The sequence below is a fragment of the Phascolarctos cinereus genome, unplaced genomic scaffold, assembly GCF_003287225.1.
Source record: "Phascolarctos cinereus isolate Bilbo 61053 unplaced genomic scaffold, phaCin_HiC Scaffold_2;HRSCAF=192, whole genome shotgun sequence".
Classification (NCBI taxonomy): Eukaryota; Metazoa; Chordata; class Mammalia; order Diprotodontia; family Phascolarctidae; genus Phascolarctos; species Phascolarctos cinereus.
Genome location: NW_027555625.1, coordinates 410,655,753 through 410,677,459, shown reverse-complemented (window position 1 = coordinate 410,677,459; position 21,707 = coordinate 410,655,753). Strand labels below are relative to the sequence as shown.

The following is a 21,707-nucleotide window of genomic DNA, read 5'->3' as shown; positions in this document are numbered from 1 at the left end:
GAAAGGAAAGGAAAGGAAAGGAAAGGAAAGGAAAGGAAAGGAAAGGAAAGGAAAGGAAAGGAAAGGAAAGGAAAGGAAAGGAAAGGAAAGGAAAGGAAAGGAAAGGAAAGGAAAGGAAAGGAAAGGAAAGGAAAGGAAAGGAAAGGAAAGGAAAGGAAAGGAAAGGGGGAAGGGAAAGAAAGGAAAGGGGGAAGGAAAGGAAAAAGGAAAGGGGGAAGGAAAGGAAAAAAGGAAGGGAAGGGAAGGGAAGGGAAGGGAAGGGAAGGGAAGGGAAGGGAAGGGAAGGGAGGGAAGGGAAGGGAAGGGAAAGGGAAGGGAAGGGAAGGGAAGGGAAGGGAAGGGAAATCACTCCTAACTGCACATCTTCTAACCTCTTCTTTCTTAGCTAGTCTGGTCCTTAGACGAAAATACATTGAGTGTGTACTCCAGGCTCAGTGGCAGGGCTTGCTCTACACTGGCATACCCTTCAAGAACCCAGAATCAAGGCAATGCCACAATGAGGCATTGGAATCATTAAACACAGAGCTGGAAGGGACCTTAGAGGCCATCTAGTTCAACCTTCTCATTTTAGAGATAAGGAAACTGAGGGTCAGAGAGTGCAAGTGACTTGCTTAGGGTCACACAGGTAGTAAAATGTCTGAGGCAGGATTTTAACCAAGCTCCTTTGACTCCATAGTTAGTGTCCCCTTTCACTATTCCATCTACAAGGACTTATGTGAAGAAGGAGGCATATCTAATATAGAAAAAACATTACTCCAGAAAGGATATAAATTTGGCAACCTAAGTCCTTTTCCCATGGTGAGAAAAGGAAGGAGGAGTGAGAAGAAACACTGCATATTGGGAAGAATTCTGGGCGAGGGTTCAGGTCACCTGGCTGCTAGCTCTTCTTCTGTCATTAAATCAGCTCTACTGTCTTTAAACATGTTACTTGGCTTTCTCTAAGCCTCAGTGCCTTTCTTCATCTGTAAGAAGTGGAGGGTGAACTGGGCCATCTTTAGAGTCTCTTTCACCTCTGACATTCTATGCTAAATACTTGAAGGTGCCGTCCAAATCTGACATTCCAAGATCTTTGCTTTCAAAGCCCTGTCCAGCTCTAATAGTCTGCATTCAGAGCTGCTCCCCCACCCCCACCCTGCCCCTTTATATCTTTCAATTATGGGGTTTTAAATTTAGACAAAATAAAACGTTCTGGATTATAAATTATTGAAGCCTCTAAGAAGACAGGAATGCAAAAGGTTATTGAGAAATACTACTTTAGATTGCACAACGCTCTGCATAACTTTTTGTTAATGGGAGCAATTTGAGTTACATGGGTCAAATGATTCTAAATGCTCTATAACCATGTCTTCTGAGGCTAAGGAATTCACTCAGAAAGCTGAGGATTGCCAAGTATTTTGGGATCATTTTCAACTGAACTGTGACAACACACACTGTCTCCCCCTTGGTTCAGAGAAGGGTGATCACACAGGCCACAGGATGGGAAGGAAAGGAATGACTGCTTGAGAAATCATTCCAGAGATGGAGTCCTCCAGCCTCTCCATAGAGGTAGGTGAATTCAAGCAGAGAGTAAGACAGGGCAGAGAGAAGAATTTCCTTCAGCATTTTCTGTTCATGTTCATCACCTCTTCTTTTGGTCTAGACCCCCCCCCCTAAACTGAAACCCACACATAATGACAAAGATAAAAGGGGTCAACTTGGAATCTCAGGATTAGAAGAAAGCCCAAAGGCCATCTAGCCCAGCCCATGTCTGAGTAGGAAACCTTTCAATGATACCTTCATTGACAAGTAGCCACTGAAAACTCGAGTGAGAAGGAACCCGCCGCCTACTGAGTTAGTTCCTTCTACTCTGGTATGGCAATGACTGTTAGGAAGTTTTCCTTTACACAGAGTCAAAATGGCCCTCTTAGCAACTCCCACACCATTGCTTTGATTTTTGCCCTCTGGGAAAAGACTGCAAGAATTCATCTGCTGCCTTGTTTTTGCACTTTTCTGAAAACTGTGAGATTGAACCTGGGAAGAGACATACATGCAAAAAGACCAGTGTGTGTGTGTGTGTGTGTGTGTGTGTGTGTGTGTGTGTGTGTGTGTGTGAGAGAGAGAGAGAGAGAGAGAGAGAGAGAGAGAGTGTAGAGCTATGTATGTCTACAAAGATCTGTATTTAAATCCCCTTTTAATCAACCTGAATCTACACAATGGCTTTCATCCCTTGGAATTATATAACAATATCACGTGATTTTGCCAGAAGTGCACCAGGGCTGCTTTAGGGGCCTCAAGCCAAGGCACTGTTCAGACAGCGAGGCGTCGGGGTTGCCACTACAAAGTGGATGTTAATTACCTAAAACAATATGTGTAATAGGCAAAGAAAAAAATGCTTTCCCCTGCCATAACCACTCATCTAGTACATCTCCAACTGTACAGTTATTTAGTCTGGGGGAATCGTAATTAACTGGTTTGCAAATTAATAAGAGCTTTATAAAATATGGAGCTGTGAGGGGAAAAGAATGGTGGGAAACTTTATATCTCTGATTTCTCGAGGAAACCAGTTAACATGTATAATTACCTCATTAAATGCCCAAACTACATTCTATGTATCTGCGTATATGTGCATACTCTTCATATTATGTGTAGTTGGCATGGACTTGCATGAAATAAGCAGTCTACATAGAGATGGAAAGGGAAAGAACTTGATAAAAGAGAGCTTCTATTTCTGACCAGGATTATTTGGTTGGTCTGATCCAATAAATTGTAATTCCAAAGCTTAATCATGTAAAAAGGAATTTTTAAATTCCCAGGTGAGTCAATCCTTGTATCAGGCTGCTTCTTACAAAGTCAGTAACCAGGCCTGATTCTGTTATGATAACAACAGATCTTGCCAAACTCATGGCACCTGTAATTAGTTGCAATAATCCTATTTGACCTTTAATAAGGAGAGAGAGAGACAATAGATGGTTAGTTAATTGTGTTTGCTGGAGGATTTTTTTTTCTCTGGACTGTTTTTGTGCTCCTGTTCATTGTCTAAGGAATTGACCTGATGAAGGAAATGTCAGCCAGCTAGTTTGGCAAGGACAGGACACATTTAGTGACTGACTGGAATCACGCCCACACCCCATAATTCAGGGGCTCCCCTCATTCAGTGTTTGTGAAGTGACTTCAACTAAGGTAAAGACAGTCCACACAGCTTTGGCAGGGTCTTCATAGCCATTGTTTACATTTATGCATGGCTTTTCAGGTTTACAAAGTGCTTGACATCTACCATCTTGTTCAAATGTCACGCTAGCCCCACAAAGTGGTCATCACATAGACGTTGTTCTCTCCCTTTTACAGATGAGGAAATGCAGGTCCAGAGAAGTGAGGTGAGTAAGTGATCTGGATTTTGAATCAAGGTGCCCCGATTTGAAAACCAAGATACTTTTTGTCATGCCAAAAGATTCCTTGGAATTAGAGGGTTCTAAGAAATTCATTGCAGTCTAGCAAAAAGAGGACTGGATTTAGAATCTGAGGACCTGACTTCGAATCTCACCTCTCTGGGCCTCAGATGAAGGACTCTAAGGTACCTTTGAGCTCTAAAATCCTACCATCTCTGGCCTTATGGCTAGTCTTCTGCTGTTGGTTTACAACGAACAGGGACAGTCATCTAAGCAAAACATGACCTACCTTTATAACACGATTTCAGAATACCTCAAAATACCTCAATTTGCCACTCCCAGCCCCTCTCCAATCACCTCCTCCTCCAGCTTTTGGCTCATGTTTTAAGTACCTTTAGATTCACAAGAGTGTTTCAGTAGAATGGGATCTCAAGAGTATCCAGGCAAGACCTTTCATTTCTTTTCCTTTCTTTTAAAAATCTCATTATTACTGATATCTTTTGCTTTTAACTTACCTTAACTTCCAAATATGTCCCTGGTAACCAAGAAAGAGAAAGGAAAAAAGCAGTACAGAATAATTAACCTACAAATCAATCAGAGCTGACAGTCTCTGTAGTATTTATTTAACAGCCATAGTCCCTCACCTCTACTAAAAGGAGATCGAGGCCCAGTTTATCCACTCTCCTAGGAGCCAAGCTTAGTTATTAGATTACAGTATTCCGTTCTGCTTTTTCCAAGAGCCTTCATTTCACAGATGAGAATACTGAGGCCAAGAAAGGGGAGAAGACTTAGCCCAGGTTCCCTATCTAGTTAGTGGCAAACTATCAGAGCCTTATACCTCTAACTTCAGCCTTTGATCTAAGCTACTGCAGTGTTCAGATGCACGATGATTTGTACCTTAAGAGCTAAAATTTACGTAGGGCTTTTACAGTTTGCAAAGCATTTCACATATATTATCTGATTTCATTCTCGCAACAACCTTAAGAAGTAATAACCATTCTCATTTTACAGATGAGGAAACTGAGGCAAACAGAGGTTAAGTGACTTGCCCAGGGACAGACAGCTAATAGGCATCTGAGTCAGCATTGGAATTCCAGTCTTCAGAATCCAAACCCCTATGTCACTAAGCTGCCTTTTTAGTATTGCACGTTGTCATCATGAGAAATCTAGGAACCTAGTGAAGCTGATCTGAGAAAATTTGGCAGGACTTGTCCCCAAAGGTTTTGTGTCTATTAGACAGGACACAGTATTATTATCGTGTAAGGGTCACCGCTGCCCTAGGCTATCTGTGACAATCCTGTGCTCCCCCTAGTCCCAGGGGAAATTTCTGTTCTCCTGATGCCTGTCACATATACTAAACCCCCTAAAAAGAGAAGAAAAGGGAAAAAAACTCTGTCAACTTTCTCTATTCTTGTTGCTAAAGTATTATAAGGAAACATGACTGTTTAAAAGCATTTGACACAGAAGACAAAGGGCCCTGCTCTAAAGAGCTTACCTATTAAACTGTACACAAACGAAACAGCAGGAAATGGAGAAATAGTGAAAGGACGAAACAAAGTCAGGCTGCCTGGGATGAGCTCAGTGTTGGAGGGAGGGAAAGGGGAATTGGGGAGAACCTACTGCCAAATGTCTCCAGATCTTCCAGGTTTTAGTCACTACTGCTCACTTAATCTCCAAGAGATTTTTCTTCACTTTCTGGAAACAGCTACAATGTTTTAAAAATACTCTCTCATCTCAATTAAATACTTCAACTAATTTATGGATTTAACACAATGACTTCAGGGGACATTAGTTTCTAAAAATGCTAAGTAGAATGTCCCCAAGACATTTTCCTCCCTTCCTCCCTCCCTCCCTCTCTCTCCGTCCCTTCTCTCTCCCTCTCCTCTCTTCTCTCTCTCTCTCTCTCTCTCTCTCTCTCTCTCTCTCTCTCTCTCTTCTCTCCTCCTCTCTCTCTCTCTCTCCCTCTCTCTCTCTCTCTCTCCCTCTCTCTCTCTCTCCTCTCTCTCTCTCTCTCTCTCTCTCTCTCTCTCTCTCTCCTCTCTCTCTCCCTCTCTCTCTCTCTCCCTTTCCTCTCTCTCTCCCTCTCTCTCTCTCTCTCTCTCTCCTCTCTCTCTCTCTCTCTCTCACACACACACACACACACACACACACACACACACACACACACACACACTGCTCTGGGGAGACAAAGTCAAAGATAAAATAGTCCCTGCCCTCAGAGAGCTTATATTCTACTACAACCTAAGGCCAGCTATCTCATAATAGAAAAAGATTAAGTGGTGAAGGTGGGCGAAGGACTGGAAGTACCCCTAGTGATACTTAAGGAGGAAGAGAACATGGTTTCAGTAATTCTGCCCAGGGGCAGTAATGAGGTGTAACTCTGAACTCTAACTTGTCAGGGGTCTCCTCACTCACTTGCTCTTTTGATGCGTTTGCTATGTGATGAACAGCTGGATCCCTCCAGATCTGCTCTCCAACTTTCTCCAGCGTCTCTCCAGGCAGAGAGCTCCTGTCCCCAAACCCCTACACCAGCAGTCTCATTTTATTCCAGGGCCGTATCTAAGCAGCATCATTCAGCTATTCAGTGAACTCTGACGATTCTGAGGGGTGAGTGTGAGTGTGTGTGCGCTTGTTCACTTCATTAATCTTCCTCTCTTTCATGTATTTATACATACTTGTTGCATACATGTAGACACCCATACAGACACGTGTGTGAAGGCAGCACACACATATATGCCTGTGTGTGCATGTGTACGCATGTAGTCTCATCAATCAATAAAGCTTCCCAACTCTTCACGATCTGGTGCCTTTCTCCCTTTCCAGCTTGCTTACATGTTCGCCTTTCCGAGCCCTGTGGAGTCTTGCTGTGCTGTCCCTTACATGCATCTTCTATTTCTGGAGCTTTGATCCAGAAGGCCTCCAGGCCTGTGAGATTTTCCCTGCTCTCTTCTGCCTTTTAACTCCCCTGACTTCCCTCTGGACTCACACAGACGCTATAGGAGGCCTTTCCTCGTCTCCTGAGGCCCCCAGTCCTCTGATACTGCCTTCCGTTTGCTCTGCGCACAAACTGTAGGTGTCCCGTGGTTCTCCTGCGGTTTCCTCCTTTAGACTGTGAGAACTTGGAGGGCAGGGCCTGTTCCTGCTTTTGTTTGCGTCCTCAGTGCTTGTCCCAGTGCTTGGTACATGGTACGCACTTCATAAACCTTTGTTGATTGCCTGCTAAAGCTGCAAGGTAAATGAATGCACAGTGATGGAGTAGGTCATGGATCCTTGAACCACTGAAGGGAGGCATCACTCCAACACTGACTTCTCTTGTTTCTTTTTTCAAACTGGAACCCAGCTCATAGGTCACATGATCATAAATTTAGAGCTGGAAAATTCCTTAGGGGCCATGAAGGCCATCCTACCCAGAGGCTAAATGATTTGCTCAGAGTCACTCAATTAGTAAAGGTCTGAGGTAAGTTTAAACGCAGGTCTTCCTGATTCCAAGTCCATCGATCTATCTAGAATGCCACCTCAGTTCCATGCTCACCAACACTCTAGAATCTGTTGTCGTCCTGACTTTCTGCTCTTCCTTCCTTAATAACCTGTTTCTCCTCCTCTTCATGGCCTGCCAAGCATTGCCAATAAAAGATGAGAAACGAAGTTGATTGGATCTACTAAATATTTTCTATATTTACCAATGATTTGGTCCTCACTACTCTTTACCAGTCCTTTTACTCATATTTTATCAATTTCCTATTGTATTGCCCCTTGGAACCATTTCAGAGTTTTACCACTTTCCTCAAACTCCTAACCTCTAGGCTCATCCTTCTCAGAAAATGACCTTGGCTTCTAGGTCATTGAAAACGTTGAAGTCATGCAAAGGGAGTTCCCTTGTACTACTTCATGCCTCTAGACTTACTTGTTTGTCTGTTTTTTCTTCAGCTTTACCCAACATTTCTTTTTGTTTTCCCTTCTGTCTCAGCAGGATATCCTTCCTTCTTTCCAAGGCTAACCCTATCAACTCTGACCTTGATCTTTTCTCTCTCTCCCCCATCAGATTAAAGAGATTTAGAACTGAAAGGGATCTTAAGAGCCCACCCAGTCCAATATCTTCCTTTTATAGCTGAGGAAACTGAAACCAGAAGGTGGAGTGACTTACCCTAGGTCACATGTATAGTAAGTAGCAGGACCGAGATTTGAACTCACGTCCACTGATTCTAAATCCAGAACTTTTCCCACTGCCCTATGATGCCCACACTCCCCTGAGATCTTTCTTTATTAATCCTCTCCTCTCTCTCATGCATATTTAATCTTTTCCGTTCCATTGCCTCCTTTATTTCTGTCAACAAGCATGATTAAGTCTGTTCTATAATTGGGGAGATGGGGGAAGAGAGAATTTTTTTTTTCTGTAGCTATTCTCCCATCAAGTTACTATACTGTCTTTCTCTTGCTTATCACTTCAATTCCTAGCAAGTTTTTCTTACGGCCTTCCTTCCTCATCACCAATTCAACATTTAACTCCTTGAAATCTGCCTCCAATACCTATCATTTTCTGAAAGCATTACAGAAAAGGTCTTTTATACTAAATTAATTGCCTGATCCAATAGTATTTCTCAGTCATCATCATCCTCGACCTGGCTGTTTCATCTGTCTGTCACTCAGCGCCTTCTGCCTTCTGGACTCTCGGTGTTTGCTTGGCTTCTGGGGCTCATTGTCACTGCTCTTCTTTAAACATTCTTCCTTGACTTTCTGTTCTCTTACCTGTAAGTGAAGACCCTCTCAAAAGCCCAAGTTGTTGTTGTTCAGTTGTGTCCTACTCTTCATGACCCCATTTGGGGTTTTCTTGGCAAAGATACTGGAATGGTTGGCCATTTCCTTCTCCAGCTCATTTTACAGATGAGGAAACTGAGGCAAATCAGGTTAATTGACTTGCCCAGGGTAACACAGCTAATAAGAGTCTGAGGCCAGATTTGAACTCAGGGAAATGAATCTTCCTGACTCCAGGGCCAGCACTCTATCCACTGTGACACCTAGCTTTCCCAAGGTCTAAGTCCTCACCTGTTAATGAAGACGCCCTCCAAGGCCTAAGTCTTCAGGCCTTTTCTCTTCCCTGTACTCTCTCATTTGGCAAAATCATTTAATCTTATGGGTTCAACTATTACTTCTCTTCCTGAGTGACTGGCTCACAAATCTGTATCTCCTTTTCAATCCAACCTGACCCCAAAGCTCCAGACCAACATTTTCCAACTCCTTATAGGACAGCTCCACTAAGGTGCCCCCCAGAAATATGGAGCTGACAGAACCACAGAAGAGATCCTCACACAAGACACTCACCACCTCTTTCCTCTGTGCTTTTGCTCCAGCTGGGCCCCTCATGTCAGGAATGCATTGCCTCTTCACTCCGACCTCTTAGAATTCTTAGAACCTCTTAGGTTCCATCAAAGCTCAGCACAAGCACTTTCTTTTCTTCTACTTTTTCAAAGTTTTCTTTTTTATTATGGACTTAATAAACATCAACTAATGTAAATATTGCAATAAGCAAAAATAAGAACAGAAAAGAGGATAGCATCTGAAACTATGAACTTCAGCTGCATACAGTTTGGTTGTATAAGTGCATATTTAAATTTAATACGCTACTTCTGTGTCTCCTGTTGAGCTTTCTGCACTGTTAAGTGTTTCATTAGCATTCTTTTCTTTCTTGTCATTTTCTTTTGTTTTTTGCATCTCTCTCATTATCTGCCAACTTCTTCACCCCCAATGAGAAATCTTCCTTTTTAACAAGTAAGTTTAGTCAAATGAAAGTTCAGCACAATGGGTATATGTGTGAAATTTGTCTTTTCCCCCTAAATGTCTAGTTTATCACCTTTTTTTTAAAGAGTAGAGTAATTTTGATACAATAAAATCAAAATGAACAAAGTATAGGGTCAAGCACCATCTTTTAAGAAGCTATTTCTGATCCCTGTGGCTGTCAGTGCTTTCTCCCCATCCCCCCCAAAAATATTTTATCCATTTTCCACAGAGCAAGGTAAGTCCATCTTGTCTCTGCTCATTAGACTGTAAGCTCCTGGAGAGTGGGATGTGTTTCGTTTTTGTTTTTATATTACTAGCATCTATTACAGTGGTAAGCTTTTAATAAGTGCTTGTCAGTTAATTGATTTTAGAAGCCATCCAGTACAATCTAGAGTTCAGCAAAAATCAACATACATACCAAATGGTAATCCGTCCTTGAAAACCTTAAGTGAAAGGAAACCCTTTGCCTCCCATTTTGGACAACTTAACTTGTTAGGAAATTTTTTCCTCACATTAAATTCAACATACTGAAAGCTGAATTCATAATCCCATGTTGAAAATCATTTATTTTTTCTCACTTCAATCAGTCAACAAGAATTTTTACTATTATTTGTTTATTATTTAACACTTAAATAGAGCTTATTATATACAAGGCATTGTGTTAAGCACAACAATTATTATCTCATTTGATACCATAACAATCATGGGAAATAAGTGTTATTATTTTACAGATGAGGAAATTGAGGCACACAGAAGTTCAGTGATTTGGTCAGGGTCACATAACTGGTAAGTGTCTGAGGCTGGATTTGAAGTCAGGTTTTCCTGATTCCAACTCTAGGCCTGGTACTCTATTACACCACCTAGCTTTCCCTATTAAGATCCTGTTATGCGTCAGCCACTGTACTAAATTCTGGAAAACAAAATAGAAATAGACATTGCTCTCAAGTACCTTACATTCAAATGTGGAGAGATAACATATATACATACATACACACACATGTGTGTGCATGTATGTATATGTGTTGTCTCCCCTCCCTAGAGTGTAAGCTCCTTGAAGCATGAGATGGTTTTCTTTTGTCTTTGTTTCATCAGCATCTAGCACAGTGTCTAACATACACAGTAGGCTTTTAATAAGTACTTAATAAGTGCTTATATGTCCATAAGACATCTGACAGTTGAGTGAATTCTTGAAGGAAATGAGAGATTCCAGGAGGTAAAGTTGAGGAAACAGATCATTCCAGACATGGTAGACAGCCACTCCAAAGGCATGGAGAAGGAAGACAGAGCTTTACATGTGGGGGAAGATGAAGAACCAATGGGAATGCTCTCCCAGGGTAAGCCAGCAGAACCAGCCCACCTTCTATGCACACCTATGAGAATTATGGAGGAGAGTAATGTGCAAGGCTGGAAATGCCAGCAGGGCCATGTTGTGAAGAACTGCAAATGCCAAAAAGAGTTTCTATTTGAGCCTGGAGGTAACAGGAAGCCATTTCGTTCTGTCTTACTATCCTCTCCATCACCCAGACTCAACATCATCATCTTGTCTTTGTCTTCTTCCTCTATATTACTCCCTTACATCCCGTCAGTCGCAGAATCACACAATCCCAGCGTCTGAAGGCCATCTCAGAATCTAGAGGCCATCTGGTCCAACCTATAGTTGTTCAGGAATACCTACCATTGTTTGTCCTTCATTCTTGAAGAGGACCAGGACATCCAGAAGGTGATGCCATGACTTGCAAGTGAATCGAAGTGAGGGAGGGCTATACAAGGTCACCAGCCTCACTTTCTCCTCTGGAGCCATCTGGGTTTATTGGCAAGATACAGAACAGGATAATTGGAGATGGCCCCCAGAATACCTACTATAGCACTCCCAACAAGTAGTCATCCAGGTCATACAGTAAGGACCAAAGAACAGGACAAGAATAGAAGTATTGACATCAAGCGTATATGTGAATAATAAGGCTGACCTGTAGGGAGTTACAGTAAATGATCTTTAATCTTTAAAGTAATGTCTAACCGACTGGCCGAGGGGTGCCAGTCCTTGAAGTGGAAGCAGATTTTCCTGGCCTGGTGCCAGTCTTTAGAATATGCACAGATCTTCTCCTCTTGCTTCCAGTACAACCACATGTGGAGGATTGCTAAGCCTACTTTTGACCATGAGTGACCAAGGCTTGCCTGGTGCTATATAGTGATGAAGAATCTTCTGGATTTGCTGAGAAAGCAGTAGGATTGATGACTCAAGCTGCTAAGCCAGAATTGAGTGTGTAGGGGCAGTTAGATGGTGCAGTGGATAGAGCACCGGCCCTTGGTTCAGGAGGACCTGAGTTCAAATCTGGCCTCAGACACATAACACATACTAGCTGTGTGACCCTGGGCAAGTCGCTTAATCCCATTGCCTAGCCAAAAGACAAAAACAAAACAAAAAAACCAGAATTGAGTGTGTATACGAAAGGAATGTTTGACCCTCTTCTATTTTTCCTCAGGTTTTTTCTTGTACCTCTGTCTTCAAGCTCTTTGTTAAGAGCCACTACTCCGGTGACCTCAGCTACTCATGCTGGCTGCCACTGATACCTCTGCTGGCTCTCACAGCTCCCCTAATGTACTGAGCACTCCCCTTTCTGAATACTCATTCACCTAAGAACAAGGGAAAACAAACCCATATGAAACAAAGGCACCATGTGCTCATGGACACACGATGGCCAGCTCAGGGAATACAGCTTGCTGCCGTTCCCCTAACCCCAGCAGCCCACAACAGTTTGGCCTTCCTTCTCACCAATGAGGAAGAGAGCAGAAGAAGACCACCGCTGCTCTTGTTTACATGCACAGTTCTGCCTCAGCAAAGCATGAGTCATCAGCCCTTGCTGCTCCACAGCCAACTAGAATTTCCATCACCACCCAGCACTAGCTTCTTAGTCATTTCGTGGGAGGAAGTAGCTTACCAAGCCTCCACCTGTGTTTGGATTGGAAGCAGGCAGAAAATTGCTGTGCATGCTCTAAGGATAGAAATCAGGCAGAAAATGCCCAGGGCTATTTCAAGGACTGGCCTCCATGGCCAAGGCTTGTGTTTAAATCTTGGGTCTGTTAATGACCACCTGTGTGACCTTGAGAAAATCACTTTACCTCTTTGGCAAGAATCCTGGAACTGAAGTCAGAGGACTTGTTTTCTACTCACCTTCAACACTTACCACCTCTGTGCTACTGGGCAAGTTACAACTTCCCTGGACCCTAGTTCTCTGTTCTGTAAAATAAAGATGTTTGACTGGATGATCTCAAAGATCCCTTTGTCTCTAAATTCTATGATCCTTAAAAAATAATAATAATCCAACTAAAATAAGCCTGTGTCTGCTCATGAAAAACAAAGAGCAGACTTATTTGGGAACAGAAAACCGAGATGATTAATATAACCTCTGCTTCAGATTGAGTGAAATTTAAGTAACCTGATAGAAGATGGAGTGTTAAATGGCTTAAATCATGCATTTCATTTCAGCCACAGTAATATTAAGTAGCCTTACGCACCTTTTTGTTAATGTCGCTCTGCACCAAACTGGTTTTAGCTGGTTGCTCCAAGGAGCTGAGAGCATAGAGCAATATGGGGCATGTTGGTAGCACCATGCAAAGCGTGAAAGAACTCCTTCAGGGGGCTTTCACAGTGCCAAGGACGCAGAGAACAGCTGGACTGATGTAGAGCATGATTGTATCAGAACTTTCACCAGGCCTCATAGCCAGCTAAAGTACTTTAGGGCACCTAGGGTAGGTCAAGGGAATGGAATGTCTATCATTGACCAGACTGGCTGATGGGTGGTGGCCATTGGAGAGAGTATGCAGCCAGTATTGCCAGAGGGAGTTGACACTGTCAGGAGCATTTGGTGGCATTGTAGACATAACCTACTTTCACTGTCCCTATGATTCTAGAACCCTGATCAAATCTTCTCTTTCCTTGTTTTGGAAAGAGGTGTGATAAAGTCTACTCTGTCTGACTACCACTCCTCTTGTGCTGTCTTTCCCTATTAGAATGCAAGCTTCTTAAGGGAAGGGATTGTCTTACTTTTGAATTTGCATCCCCCAGTACTTATCACCGTATTTGGCACATAATACGCACTTGAGAAATTCTCATTCATTATTTCATTTCATTTATTACTAGTGGCTTGCTTCATTCTTTGTGTCTTCCTTACTCCTTTAAACTCCCGCTTGGATGTCTCACCATGCCTTGAAGGTGACTTTGGGCTCTCAAAGGCCATGCCGCTGGAGTGCAAGCTCTGGCAAGTCCTTCCAAGCTGCCAAAACTTGGAGCTGGGATCCAGTGACCAAGTTGTGTGCCTGTCATCTGAGGACATAGCTCACTCAATTCAGAGAAATTCACCATCAGCTTAGTCAGTCAAGCTACATGCATTTATTGAGGGCCGACTCTTTACCTGGCGCTGTGCTAGGCATGAATGTTAAGAAGCCAAAAAAAGAAAGACTGCTTTTTATTCATTGTATCCCCAGTGCCTAGGACAGTGCTTGGCATATCATAGGCACTTAATAAATGTGGATTGGAAGTAGTCCTACACTCAAAGAGCTTGTATTCTGTCAGGGGATATCATGACCACATGAGGAGATAAACATATAGACACACAGACACATACATACACACATACATATGTATGTATGCATATGTGTATGTATACATGCACATATAACACATAGGTACACATATTCATATATGTAAGCATAAGAGTAGAGGGTCAATTGAATTAATCAATCAATCATGGATTCCTATGCCCTTAAAGTACCTAACAAGATACTCTAAGAGAAACTCCATGATTCCCCTATGAAAAGCAGAAAAGGATGTTCAGCAACCCAGAGCTCTGAGTTAGACTTTGCCACATTACTCTCTAAGCTTGAGCTTATTTTCACCTGGATTCTTTATATACTAATGGAAGAGTACGTTACAGGCCTTTTGGAGAGATATATTGTGCCAACTGTTCTTACTTGGTAAATACACCTTTCTAAAACTAATTAAGTCTAGTTGACTAATTGATATCAACTGATAATCAATGTGGGAAATACACTAGTGACCCCTCAGGGTAGAAGTAGTAGACAACCTTTGGAGACCTGATCTGCCAGTCTGAGTAGTAGATGGCTAGTAGATAGATGGATAGATGGATAGATTAAAATGTACTAAACATTGTAGTACTATTATATACATATATAGGCATGTATGCATACATTCACATGCATATACAGTGTGTAGTATATTGCACATATGTGGATATATATATGATGTCTATATTATGGTATATTTATATATTATATATGTATGTATATATATTACATGTGTGTATATATACATATATATATATATACATATATATATATATATATATAATGGAAGATAATTGTTGAAGGGATAGCACTGTAGTTAGCTGCAGGGTGATTGATCTTTTATTTATAGCAACTCCACATAACTGTCTTCTCTGAGTGATGGAAAGGTTGCAAATTGCATTGAGAAAGGAGTATTGCTTTTCATTGATGAAATCAGGGATCTTTGAAAAGTGAAATACTAAAAAGCATGTTGATCATGTGAGGTTCATGGGATTCATTAGTGTTGATCGTGGTTGGTCATGGCTTGTGATGCTCCAAAGACCAGAAATAACATTTATCAGATTAGCAAAAGGAAGTAATGATGAAGCTGTGTTTCAGATCCAGCCCCTAGCTATCTCAAAGACTGATATGAGATTATTTCCCTTTACTCCATCCTGAAAGAGAGATACTTGATGACAAGCTCTGGGACAGGATCCTGGATAAGCTATTGGGGATGGCAGATGGAGCCTCTATATCTGAAATACAGTCTAAATGTCTCATTTTGAACAAGAAAGAAAGAAAGAAAGAAAGGAAGGAAGGAAGGAAGGAAGGAAGGAAGGAAGGAAGGAAGAATGGAAAAAAAGAAAAAAGAAAGAAAAGAAAAGAAAAGTTCTGGGCAAGTCCATATCTTGCCCTGCCTTGTTCTGGGCCATATTCTTCACTCCCTGAGGAGATCATTCCAAGACAATTAAAGGAGAGAGTTCTTCCTTCTTCATTCTTTGGCAAAAGAATCTTCCTCCAAGGCTCCACATTGTATCATATTTTATTACACTCTCCTTATAAGTCTTCAAGCAGAAGCCAGATGACTATTGCTCAGGTATGTTACAGGGAGGATTTTTCCTTGTATAAAAATGGACTCAAAGGTCCCTTCCAACTCTCATATCTTTGATTCTGTGATTTATAGTGTAGCAGGCCTGGCTCAGATGCTAAAGGCTCTCCATAGACAGGTTCATTTCATTTTACAGACAACCAGATAGAAATGTAAACCAGAGAATTGCACAAAGTACATAGATTTGTATATTCTTAGAAGCAGGGACCTTATCAAACACTTTTCTTTTAAAGAAGAAATAGAGGCCCAGAGACAAGAAGTGACTTGTTCAAGGTCATGCAGATTTGTCAAAGACCAGAACTCAGAATAGAACAGATCTCCTGATTTTCAATCCATGGTCTTTCTGACACATCCCACTGATTCTGCAGAATTTGCTGCTGCTTCTTGTCAGTTAAAGAGTTTGCAAGATATGGGAAAATGGAGACATGGGAAGGGATAGCTGTCACATTAAAGGTGGAGAAAGTATTATTTTGAAAAGAAAAAAGATGTAAGGCAATAGCTCTCTACCTGTAAGCTATGGGCAGAGTATACTGGTGATGGAAAGTAAAAAAAAAAAAAAGGAGGATTTTTTACAGGAAATCTTCAAATTCAAAAATGATACATAAACTAGCATACACCTCTTTCCAAATCAATGAAGGAGAAGATTTGACTGTGATTTCAGAATCACAGGGACAATGAAAGTAGATATATCTACAATGCCACCAAACGTTTCTGAAGGCAAGTCAATGGCCTCTAGCAGTACTACATACTGTCTGTATGGATGTCTCATATGCACATAATATTATTTTTGAAATGTATGTAGATATGATTAATAAAAATTCATTCAATTGTGTTTGGTCATAATTTAATTTCTCAGTCAATACAAGTAATACAATTGCTACAATGTGAGAGTTCTGAGGAAAAAAAATAACCTTTAACAAAGTGTCCTTATACTCAAAAGGATTTGAAATTATTGGTAAGAGTTGTGCTTTTTTTCTTTTTTCCCATGTAGGGGAGTTCCCTATACCACTGAATTGGAATTCTGGTTTCTATTCCTAATAGAACTATTGTGAAGACCTAATGAGATGACAGTCTGGAGATGCTCTGCACGTCTTGAAGGGCTGTTTGATGTCAACTAGTATCAACTCTAACTTAGGAACGGGTATGGTATAGAGGAACTAACATCGGAATTAATCCCCAAAGCATCCCCTCCCCAGAGTTCAAACTCCAGCTCCCTGTATGACATTGGCTAAGTCACTCCTTCTCACTGTGCCCCAGTTTCTTTCTCTGTAAAATAAGGAGCTTTGACTACATATGCTCTAATACCCATTCCAGTCTAAATTCTAAAATCCTGTGATGAGCTTTAGAGATGCCAGTCAAAATCCTCCCCAAACTTTGCAACCTGCAATGGAAAGAAAGTTGATCTGGTTTCATCATAAAAATATGCAGATATTAACAAAAACAAATCTAAAAGACCAAAAGCCATTTATAACACAGATGAGTGGTCAAAGGAAATGACCGAATAATTTCAAACTACTAACAACAATATGAAATGCAAACCAAGACAAATCTGTGGTTTTACTTCATACCCAGTAAATCAGCAAACATGACAAAAATCAGATTAGCCAATACTGTAAGAGTTGTGGAAAGACAGGTACATTAATTTATTCAATCCATTTTGCTGGATTTTCATTCATGTCATAACCACTGTGTGTGGGTATCCCACAAACCTCTGTCCTATGCCCTCTCTTCTTTTCTTTCTCAACTTGCTCACTTGATCTCATCAGTACCCATGGGTTCAATTATCATTGCTAGGAATATGGTTCCCTATTTCATTTATCTCTGCCTAGTCTGTCTCCTATATTCTGATCTTACATCACCAATTATCTATTGGTCATTTTGGAATGGATGTCCTATATATAAAACAAAATATATTCAAAACAGAACTCTCTCCTTTTCCCTAAATCTTTCCCTTTTCTTAACTTCTTTATTACTAATAAAGTCAAATGCATCATAGTCCTTCTAATCACCTGGGTTCAAATGATCAATTTCACCCTCAACTCCCCTCTCTAACTCTACATATTTAGCTGGAATTTGTCTCTTGATATTAATCTAACGTCCTTTTCTCTATGTGTGCCTCTGCCTAAGTTAGAGTTGATAATAGCTAATAATCAGTTCATATTGACAAAATAGCTATTATCAATTATCAATCCTCAGTTAACCACCAGTTGAAACCTTTAAGGTTTTCAGGGCATTTCCAAACTATTATCTCATTTGATTTCCACACATCCGATCAGTTGCAACATCTTGTCGATTCTCTCTCTATATCTCTTGCGTATGGCCCTTTCTCTTCATTCACAGCCACCCCCTTGGTTCAGGCCCTTCATACTTCTTACTCAGTTATTGCAATAGCTTTTCAGTTGGTCTGTCTCCTTCAAGCCTCTCTCCACTCCAATCTCTTACTCAGCTGTCAACATTCACCTCCTTCCTCTTCCCCTCAATAAATTCCAGTGGCTCTCTATTACATATTGGATAAAATATAAAGTCCTTTTCTTTGGCATTTAAAGCTCTTCACAACCAATCTCCTCTCAGCTTTTCCATTATACTCTACTTCCCTTTACATATTCTGTGATTGAGCCTTATTGACTTATTTGCTGTTCCCTGAGCAGGATGACCCAGCCTCCTTGTATTTGTTCTGGCTCCTCTTCCTGCCTTCAAATCTTTCACTGAAAACCTCCAATGCAAAGGGCAGAGCCAAGAAAGCAGAGAAAAGGAACTCACCTGAGATCTCCCAAATTCCCCTCCAAACAACTTTAAATAATGCCTTAAAATTAATTCTGGAATGGGAGAACCCACGAAAGGATGGGGTGAAACAGTTTTCTAGCCCAAGACCACTTGGTTGACAGGGAAAGGTCTGTCATACCAAGTTGAGAGTGGAACACAGTGAAGCACAGACCACACTGACCAAGCCAGGCCTTAGGGGTAACTGAATCAATAGCAGTGGCTTCTGGAGCTTGCAGCCCACAGAGGATAAGGAGATTGAACAACTACTCAGGAGATTAAAGGAGTCCCTTTGCTGGCACCAAGTTCAGTATTCTGCTGCATTGCCCATACTCGGATTCAGGTTGCAGTCCTGAGGCACACAGTCCCAGGGCAAGGAAGAGCATTAGCACAGTAGAGCTGATGACCTTAGAGGAGAAGGGACCATGGTCACAGTTCCAGGGTGGAAAAGAATATTTATGGTTGTTCACAGACTAGATTATAGACCAGGAGAGTAGTAAACACACATGTCTTTAGAGAATACCACCTTGGAGGAACTGGGCACTTTCAGACCCCCAGAAATAGCTCTGAAGACTGCTGCACAAAAATCCTGAAACTTGGGACAGTGCCCCCTCTACTCTGGGAGCAGAGGCCAACTTTAACATCAAGTTAAAAGTCAAAACATAGGCTGGAAAAATGAGCAAACAATAACAACAAAAATAACCTGACCATAAAAGGTTCCTATGATAACAGCGAAGATCAAAACGCAAACTCAGAGAAAGACAACAAAGTGAAAACTGCTACATCCAAAGCCTCAGTGAAAAAAGTGAATTGGTTTTAGGCCCAAACAGAATTCCTAAAAGAGCTCAAAAACAATTTGAAAAATCAAATAAGAGAAGTAAAGGCAAAAATTAGGAAAAGACATGAAGAGTGATTCCAGAAAATCATGAAAAAAGAATCAACAACTTGGTAAAGGAGGCACAAAAAATACTGAAGAAAATAATACCTTAAAAACAGAATAGACTAAATGGCAAAAGAGGCACACAAATAGAAGAACTCCTTAAGAAGCAGAATCGTCCACAAGGAAAAAGACGTACAAAAAATCACTGAAGAAAAGAATTCCTTAAAAAGTAGAATTTAGCAAGCGGGAAAAAAGCTACCAAATGATAACAGAAGAAAAGAACTCCTTAAAAAGCAGAATTGGGCAGTAAAAGCTAGTGACTCTGTAAGACATCAAGAACAGATAAAACACAATCAAGAGAACTTTAAAAAAAATAGAAGAAAAGGTGAAATTTCTCATTGTAAAAACAACTGACCCGGAAAATAGATTGAGGAGAGATAATTTAAGAATTATTGGACTACCTGGAATCCATGACCAAAAAAAAAAAAAAGCCAAGACATAATTTTCAAGAAATTGTCAAGGAAAACTGTCCTGATATTCTAGAATCAGAGGGTAAAATAGAAATAGAAAGAACCCACTGATCACTTCCTGAAAGAGATCCCAAAATTAAAACTCCTAGGAATATGGTAGCCAAATTCCAGAGCTCCCAGGCAGAGGAGAAAATATTGCAAATGGCCAGAAAGAAACAATTCAAATAATATGGAGCCAAGTCAGGATAACACCAGACTTAATAGCTTCCACATTAAAGGGTCTGAGGGCTTAGAATATGATATTCCAGAGGGTAAAGAACCTAGGATCATAATAAAAAATCATCTACTCAGCAAAACCGAGTACAATGCTTTGGGTGGGGAGAGGGGAAAGGAAAGATGGACATTCAATGAAATAGAAACTTTTTAAGCACTCCTGATGAAAAGAACAGAGCTAAATAGAAAATTGGTTTTCAAATTCAAGACTCAAGGGAGGCATAAAAAGGTAAATAGGAAAGAGAAATCATGAGATTCAATAAGTTTAAACTGTTTACATTCCTACACAAGAAGATGGTTCTAGTAATTCCTAATAACTTTATCATTATTAGGGCAGTTAGAAGCAGTATACATAGACAGAGGGCATGGGTATAAGTTGAATATGATGGAATGATATCTTAAAAAAATAAAATTAAGAGGTGAGAAAGAAGAAAGTACTGGGAGAAGGGAAAAAGTAGAATAGGGTAAATTATCTCACATAAAAGAGGTGTGAAAGAGCTTTTACAGTGGAAAGAAAGATGGGGGAGGTGTGGAGGGGAAGCACTTGAACCTTACCCTCATCAGAATTGGCTCAAAGAAAGAACTAACATAAATACTTGGTTGGTTATAGAAATCTATCCTACAGTGGCTAGGTGGCACAGTGTATAAAGCACTGGCCCTGGAGTCAGGAGGACCTAAGTTCAAATCCAGCTTCAGACACTTGACACTTACTAGCTGTGTGACCCTGGGCAAGCCACGTAACCCCATTGCCTAGCCAAAAAAAAAAAGTCTATCTTACTCTACAGGACAGTAGGAGGAGAAGAATAAGAATAAGCTAAGTGGAAGAGTGCTGATAGAAGGGAGGGTAGCTTGGGAGAGTAATCCACCTGCTCATCATTTCTCATGGAACAATAATATTCCATTACATTCATATATCATAATTTGTTCAGCCATTCCCCAATTGATGGAGAGCTACTATAAATATTTTTGTACATGTGGGTCCTTTTCCCTTTTTTATGATCTCTTTGGGATATAGACCTAGTAGTTGTATTACTGGAACAAAGGATATGCACAGTTTTCTAGCCCTGTGGGCATAGTTTCAAATTGCTCTCCAGAATGGTTGAATCAGTTCACAACTCCAGCGACAATGCATTAGTATTCCAATTTTCCCCATCTTCTCAAATATTTATCATTTTACTGTTTTGTCATGTTAGCCAATCTGATAAGTATGAGGGGGTACCTCGGAGTTGCTTTAATTTGCATTTTTCTAATCAATAGTGATTTAGAGCATTTTTTCATGACTATAGATAGTTTTAATTTCTTTGTCTGAAAGCTGCCTGTTCATATCCTTTGACCATTTATCAATTGGGGAATGAGCTGTATTCTTATCAATTTGAATCATTTCTCTATATATTTTAGAAATGAGGCCTTTATCAAAGATACTGGCAGTAAAAATTATTTCCCAGATTTCTGCTTCCCTTCTAATCTTGGTTGCATTGGCTTTGTTTATGCAAAACCTTTGTAATTTAATGTAATCAAAATTATCCATTTTGCATTTCATAATGTTTTCTATCTCTTGTCTAGTCATAAATTCTTCCCTTCTCCATAGATCTGACAGATAAATGATTCTTTGCTCTCCTAATTTGCTTATGGTATCACCCTTTATGTCTAAATCATGTACCCATTTTGACCTTATGTTGGTATATGATGTAAGATGTTGGTCTATGCCTAGTTTCTGCCATACTATTTTCTGGTTTTCCCAGAAATTTTTCTCAAATTTTGAGTTCTTATCCCAGAATCTGGAGTCTTTAAGCTTATCAAACAGTAGATTACTGTTGTCATTAACTACTATGTCTCGTGCATCTAAACTATTCCACTGATCTACCACTCTGTTTCTTAACCAGTACCAAATAGTTTTGATGACTGCTATTTCATAATATAGTATTAGATCTGGTATGGATAGGCCACCTTCCACTACATTTATTTTCATTAATTCCCTTGATATTCTTGACCTTTTGTTCTTCCAGGTGAAT

General features: G+C 40.6%; 1 long non-coding RNA gene across 1 annotated transcript in view; it reads left to right on the top strand.

Moving 5' to 3' along the window:
• Positions 1-1,416: 1,416 nt before the first annotated feature.
• The window catches only part of LOC110196032 (uncharacterized), a 30,400-nt gene continuing 10,109 nt past the window's right edge, over positions 1,417-21,707 (top strand). The window contains exons 1-2 of the long non-coding RNA XR_002321081.2: positions 1,417-1,545; positions 16,304-16,453. This is a non-coding gene — a long non-coding RNA (uncharacterized LOC110196032). The remainder of the gene's footprint in view (positions 1,546-16,303; positions 16,454-21,707) is intronic.